The sequence below is a fragment of the Etheostoma spectabile genome, chromosome 6 (genome assembly GCF_008692095.1).
Source record: "Etheostoma spectabile isolate EspeVRDwgs_2016 chromosome 6, UIUC_Espe_1.0, whole genome shotgun sequence".
Lineage (NCBI taxonomy): Eukaryota > Metazoa > Chordata > Actinopteri > Perciformes > Percidae > Etheostoma > Etheostoma spectabile.
The window spans coordinates 22,336,908-22,343,079 of NC_045738.1; the positions used below are offsets into that span (position 1 = coordinate 22,336,908).

General features: G+C 37.4%; 1 protein-coding gene across 4 annotated transcripts in view; it reads right to left on the bottom strand.

The window, feature by feature from the left end:
* Positions 1 to 6,172, bottom strand: part of LOC116690929 (antizyme inhibitor 1) — a 45,282-nt gene that overhangs the window by 33,777 nt on the left and 5,333 nt on the right. For 2 of the 4 annotated variants that reach the window (XM_032518155.1, XM_032518156.1), the window contains exon 2: positions 1,629 to 1,750. The gene's annotated coding sequence lies outside the window, so the exon portion shown is untranslated. Of the gene's footprint in view, positions 1 to 1,628; positions 1,751 to 2,450; positions 2,705 to 3,306; positions 3,564 to 6,172 lie in introns of those variants that run through there. The other 2 variants (XM_032518153.1, XM_032518154.1) reach the window with 2 other exon arrangements.

Sequence of the window (6,172 nt, forward strand, 5' to 3'; positions counted from 1 at the left end):
AGCCAACATAAGACACTCATTTTGAGAAGCAAAACAGGTCAATTATATTTAAATCATGCATAATAATTCATGTTGTCCAACTGGTTTATATTTTATTCTGTAGCTGCAACCTAAACCTGTCTGATGAGATCCTGAATCCACAGTCTATGCTCCATGTTACACGATAGCTTTATGGAAGAGGCCTATTCTTCTAAAAAAGCCGCTGTGAAAACAGTCTGGGGCACAGAGTTCATTTACTTTACCATCAATTACTCACTACAATCACCATTAATCCCTGGGCTGGTGACCCATGAAAGTTATTTTTGATGGCATTAAAAAAGGTACAATACTGGCAGCGTTGAAATCACAACTTTACTTTCAATAATGTTGCCCAATACATCACAGAGGCACAGCAGTCTGGACTGGACCAGATGTGACAAGGCTGTAGCTTTGGGATGTCAAATAGGGAGACAAATAATGTGATTACAAAGCCTGTTGTTTTGTTGACAACTGGAGCCGTGTTTCCATTAACTGTACTGTATTTTAATGCACATTTTGAAGTACTGTCTTAGAAAAACTGTATGGAAATGGAAACATTTGATAAAACTTCATTAATTCTGTTACATTTTTATGCTCACTTGAGGTGGACTCACTTCATAGTTTGGCCTCTGTTACAAAGAGTTGATGCAATAAATGAGATATGGAAAGGCCTTTGCTGAATAAGGTCAGACGTGGGAAAAATTTAACCAACATGGCTGATCAGCAGTTTCCCCATGTTCCAGATATTATATTAATTTGTCATGGTCTCTGTACCACTTCGGAGAGCATGAACCATGGCCAATACCAGCTGGCATGACAGAACAATAAAAAGGTGCCTGAAGACATCTCACCATTTTGTACATGGGTTAGATGACCAAGGTGACTTGTTTTGTTTCAGGTTTGAAACATCTAGCTCTTCTTTGACACACACATTTCTTTACAATTTTTTTTGCAATTTTACAAAAAATGTGTAGGTTTAAAATTATTGAGTCCTATGCAGAACACACCGTAAAATAAGGGGAGATGGCTCAACGCCAAAATTTCTTATAACATCAACCAAGCTTATATGTAGCTCAGACAACGCTTAACTAGGTCACTCATAACTTTTCACTTTAAAATAAGGATGAAGTTAATAAGGTCCTAGAGTTAGTACAGTTAAAATATTTTAGGTACAATATGCTGCAGAAAGAACTACAATACAATTGTAGTCACTGTTAGCAGAATTAATATGTATTTAACCAAATAAATGTTTATTTTTTTTAAAAGTAAATTTATTACAACTAAATTTGAACAAGATACAATCTACTGCATTTGAAAGCAGTCCATAACACAGTGTCCTGTTATAGAAGTGCTGAAAATAGATCTGAAATGCAAAATCTAAAATAACTAGAGCCTGTTTGTGATTCATCTGGGACACGCAGTGTATTAATAAGTCTTTTTATTCTTTCTGTAAAGTGTTTCAGTCAGACAATGTCTCACAATGCATCCATTAAAACAGACACCCACAAACCCAGAAGCAAACATGTTTTATGTTGCATATGTTTCTACTATGAATCAGTCACATTCAACTAGGATGCATTTATTCTTCAATTTACACCTATTTTACTCACATGGATGACACCTGGGATGAACTCCTCCACTATCAGCTAGGATCCCAAGGCGGCTCGGCGTTGAAGTCAAATGACTCTCGATATAGAGCTGCCCCTAGATCCTCTGGATAGTTGTTGTACACCTGCAAAATCACAGATGAGGACAGGACATATAGGAAACAGTCACTGACAGAAAACAACTCTGGCCAGGAGAGCAACTGTTCCCCCACTGACACAGGATGCTCCAGTCTACATTAACATTTCTGCAGAGTTTAAAAAAAAATCTGTTGAGTGGTAGAGGGAACATTACTGAGCAGGCAACATATTGAATGTAAGGCATTGGAAAGAGAGCATGGGAGTTACACATTGGTATGGTCAGGGTGTAAAACAGGATTTTGATTCTATTGCCCGGCGTGATTGGCCAAATAGCAAGGGGCCTGCTACCAAATAAAAACCACATTTAACATTTCTGACAACCAATAAGGTAGCTACCTAGCTTGTTATTGTAAGCAGTTCATTTTGCATTAATCAGTAACAATAGAATAGGGTGTAAGCGTTAGCCATAGATACAAAACATATCACATAAATGCATGGCGTTAGCTACATAGCAACATACCATATGGCAACATACGATAAAATGTTATTGTTTATTAAACAGTGTTACTAATTTCAATAATAATGCTACAAACTATTACGTTATATTTAACCTCTTATAGCTAACATGTATGGCTTGTTGGCAAACTAACGCTAAGTTACCCGGTTAATTTAAGAACATGCTAATTAGCAAGCTAACGGCGCGTTGTTAACGTTAGCTAGCTAGCTAGCTAGGTTAATGTTACTTACGTTGGCTGAAATCCGAAAAGAGGGGACATAGCGCTTTTTCTTTTTAGGCGGAATTTTTAAAGAGTAGTGGGGTTACTAGAAGAGAAAAATATCACTTCCATGGACGTGGTGGATAAGGCCGAGTTATTAACGTTCAGCGTTTTGTCGATAGAAGCTAGCACGGGTTATTTGTTACGACTGAGCGGAAGCCAACATTGGAGGTCGAGGCGTGCAGGGTGCAGAGCGACTCGTCAAGTAACTCTTCACCAAAATTAACAGGAAGATATCCGGTTAAAATATCAAAATAAAACCCACATAATAACATATTGCAACGTTTTGTCAAGTAAACCAAAGCACAAATGAGAAATTTAAAAGATAATGCCGGAAATATCAATCTGATAAATGTATTTTCAGGAAATATTCATTCATCTATTATAATAGAAAATTAAATAAACAACGCTTCCGGTCTGAGTGTACTTCAGTATGGTGAGTTTGACGCATTTTAGATGGGCGGAGTTAGGAACTGTCAAAGCTTTTTTTTTTACAGTTTATGGCCACATACTGTATATTAACAGTCTATAGCACGACAATGACATGTGTCCATGTCAACGATATAAATTACTACAAAAATTAACCCCAACCAATAACTTGCAATAACAATGGTAGGCTATTAATAATTTTAACAACAGCAAAAATAAAAATAATCATGATGGTCCATGTGAGGAAGCTCATGCTGTTATAATTTTTCGTCTAATTTTCAATATTACGTAGAAATATTCCACTTCAGCAATGCAATCTTGTGAACTATATCTATAATAACCTACAGGCCCATATGCTGCATGTTAAACAGGCCAGTGTCAAATCTTCCAAGAATTACCTGTGTTATGTCTTCATTGTGATTCCCATGGCTCAGTATCAAGGACAAAATGCTATCCAATCAAGTTTCACAGAAATTTCTTTTTTTCTTTAGTCAAATCAACAGCTGTAAAGCTCCAGTCCGAGTAATGCATGTATTTTGCCCAAAGTTCAAGCTCAAACTTGGATTGTCCTGTCCCTTTGCCTTTGTTGTTGTGCCTTGAGGAGTTGTGCCTGCTTCTGAAAATGCAGGGTCTGGGGCAAGTTTTTTTCCCCCAAGGAGACACATTTGCATGTCTCCCTCCTCAAGGAGGAGGAGGGAGACATTGAAAGCTTAGCTACTGGTGGCTAAACAGAAGACAAGGCATGGCAAGTTTAGTTATAAAGCACAATTCAGCAACAAGGCAATTCAAAGTGCTTAACATGCAACATTAAATAGCACATAAAACAATTGAAACATCAATTAAAGAGAACAGAAAATAAAAGCAAACTAAAATATAATTAAGACAAGACATGGTTCATCTCGAGAGGCTATCCTTCAACAAATTCTTCAAAAAGAACACCATTTACACCTAATATATTTTTGATTTAATAAAAGTCAGGGTCAAACAGAAAAGTTTTAAGCTTTGTTTTAGAAGATCTGATAGTTCCAGTGGACCTGCTGTTTTTCATAAAAAATGAACGCTGCTTCTCCATGATTAGTTCTGACTGTAAGGACGGAAAGCAGACCTGTCCCAGACAATCGGAGAGGTCTAGATGGTTCAAAGTAGCAGATAAAAAATCTTGGCCCTAAACAATTCAGTTTGACAGATAGGGACGCCAGTTCAGAGCTGGAGTGACGCGCTCCACTTTGCAGCCTGGACCTAGCAAAAGGTCCAGGCTGGTCCAGGTCTTTAACGGTCCTCTGACATTGTGCTCTTTGGTTGTTTTTATATAGACCTTAGTGGTCCCCTAATACTGTATCTGAGTCTCTTTTATATAGACCTTAGTGGTCCCCTAGTACTGTATCTGGTCTCTTTTATATAGACCTTAGTGGTCCCCTAATACTGTATCTGAAGTTTCTTTTATAAAGACCTTAGTGGTCCCCTAGTACTGTATCTGGTCTCTTTTATATAGACCTTAGTGGTCCCTAGTACTGTATCTGGTCTCTTTTAATAGACCTTAGTGGTCCCATACTGTATCTGAAGTCTCTTTTATATAGACCTTAGTGTTCCTAGTACTGTATCTGGTCTCTTATATAGACCTTAGTGGTCCCCTATACTGTATTGAAGTCTCTTTATATAGACTTAGTGGTCCCCTAGTACTGTATCTGGTCTCTTTTATATAGACCTTAGTGGTCCCCTAATATGTATCTGAAGTCTCTTTATATAGACCTTAGTGGTCCCCTAGTACTGTATCTGGTCTCTTTTATATAGACCTTAGTGGTCCCTAATACTGTATCTGAAGTCTCTTTTATATAGACCTTAGTGGTCCCTAATACTGTATCTGAAGTCTCAAATAGGAAAATTTTCATGCCATTGGACCTTTAAAGGTTTCACACACACCAAATATGTATCCTTGGAATGTACACAAGAATAATTATGTTCTCACTGCTAAGTTCTGCATGGTGGTTGTAAGTTTATTAGGATTCAACAACAATTCAACTTTAGTTTCAATCCATCGAGACACTCTGGAGATTTATGTTGCATATATATTGTACATATATATAACCAAGAAGAAAGCAATTCTCTTCCATCCAAACCATCCTACTGAACCCCAAAAAAGTTTTGAATTCACAAAAAAACGTATTATTCTTCAATGTTAGATGAGCTTTGAGAACTCCTTAGAGAAAAATAAACAACAGTCGCATTTGTTTCACTAATGCAACTGTTGCTTAGAGTCCATTGTAAAGGCAGCGGAGGCCATGGCTTTTCCTCGTTTCACAACACAAAAGCTGTTCCATGTTTTTGTGCCAGTTTTCTCCAACACTAAACGAGACTACGTATGTAGTCTAATCACACATAGCATCTAAAGTGACTTCCAGTAAAGCACAATGTTTAATTTCCATTGTTTGGATCATAATGGCCATTGCAGCCGTTGGGTATATGGGACAGCGAGACATGTGCACCACCCACTGTGAGGGCAAATACTCCAGTGGCTGCATTGTGCAGCAGGAATTCTGGTTTGCAAACATTACAAATAGATGACATCAACACACAGACTTAGAATGACCCGGCATACATGAACCCTGACTGACTCCAGTCGGAGAGGAATGAACAACATATTCAGACAATAAAAAGATAATAACAATAAAGCACCTTCAACCAAAACTGATTATCCTCTCGGTTTTAAGCATACGATCATGTTATGGACACAAATTCATATACGTTAATGGAATCAATCAGATAAGACATATTCATATCTACAGTACCTCTGCATATGTTTTCATACAAGAAATTGACTTTTCAGCATAAGCATCTCTCCCCCCCCCATCATATCACTGCTGTACAACTGTCTCATTGGCTATATTAGCCCTCCTACACAATCTGGACTAATGTAATAACATCTACATCTTACATCTTATTCCCTGTTACATATTCTTGTTCGCATTCAATCAGTCAGTTTACAGGTTGTTATGTTTCTATGTAATAGTCATAGTTAATATTTAATCACGATCTACTGCACTGTTCAATCCCTGCACTGTTTACTTTTGCACTTTTGCACTATCACCATTGCACACAGTCTACCATAGTACCTCACCTTATCATATTTGTATTCTTATGTATGTGTGATATACGTGTGTATATGTGTTGGTTGTGTCATGGTTGTCTTGCTACTGGAGGCCTACAATTTCCTTAGGGATGAATAAAGTATCTATCTATCTATCTATCTATCTATCTATCTATCTA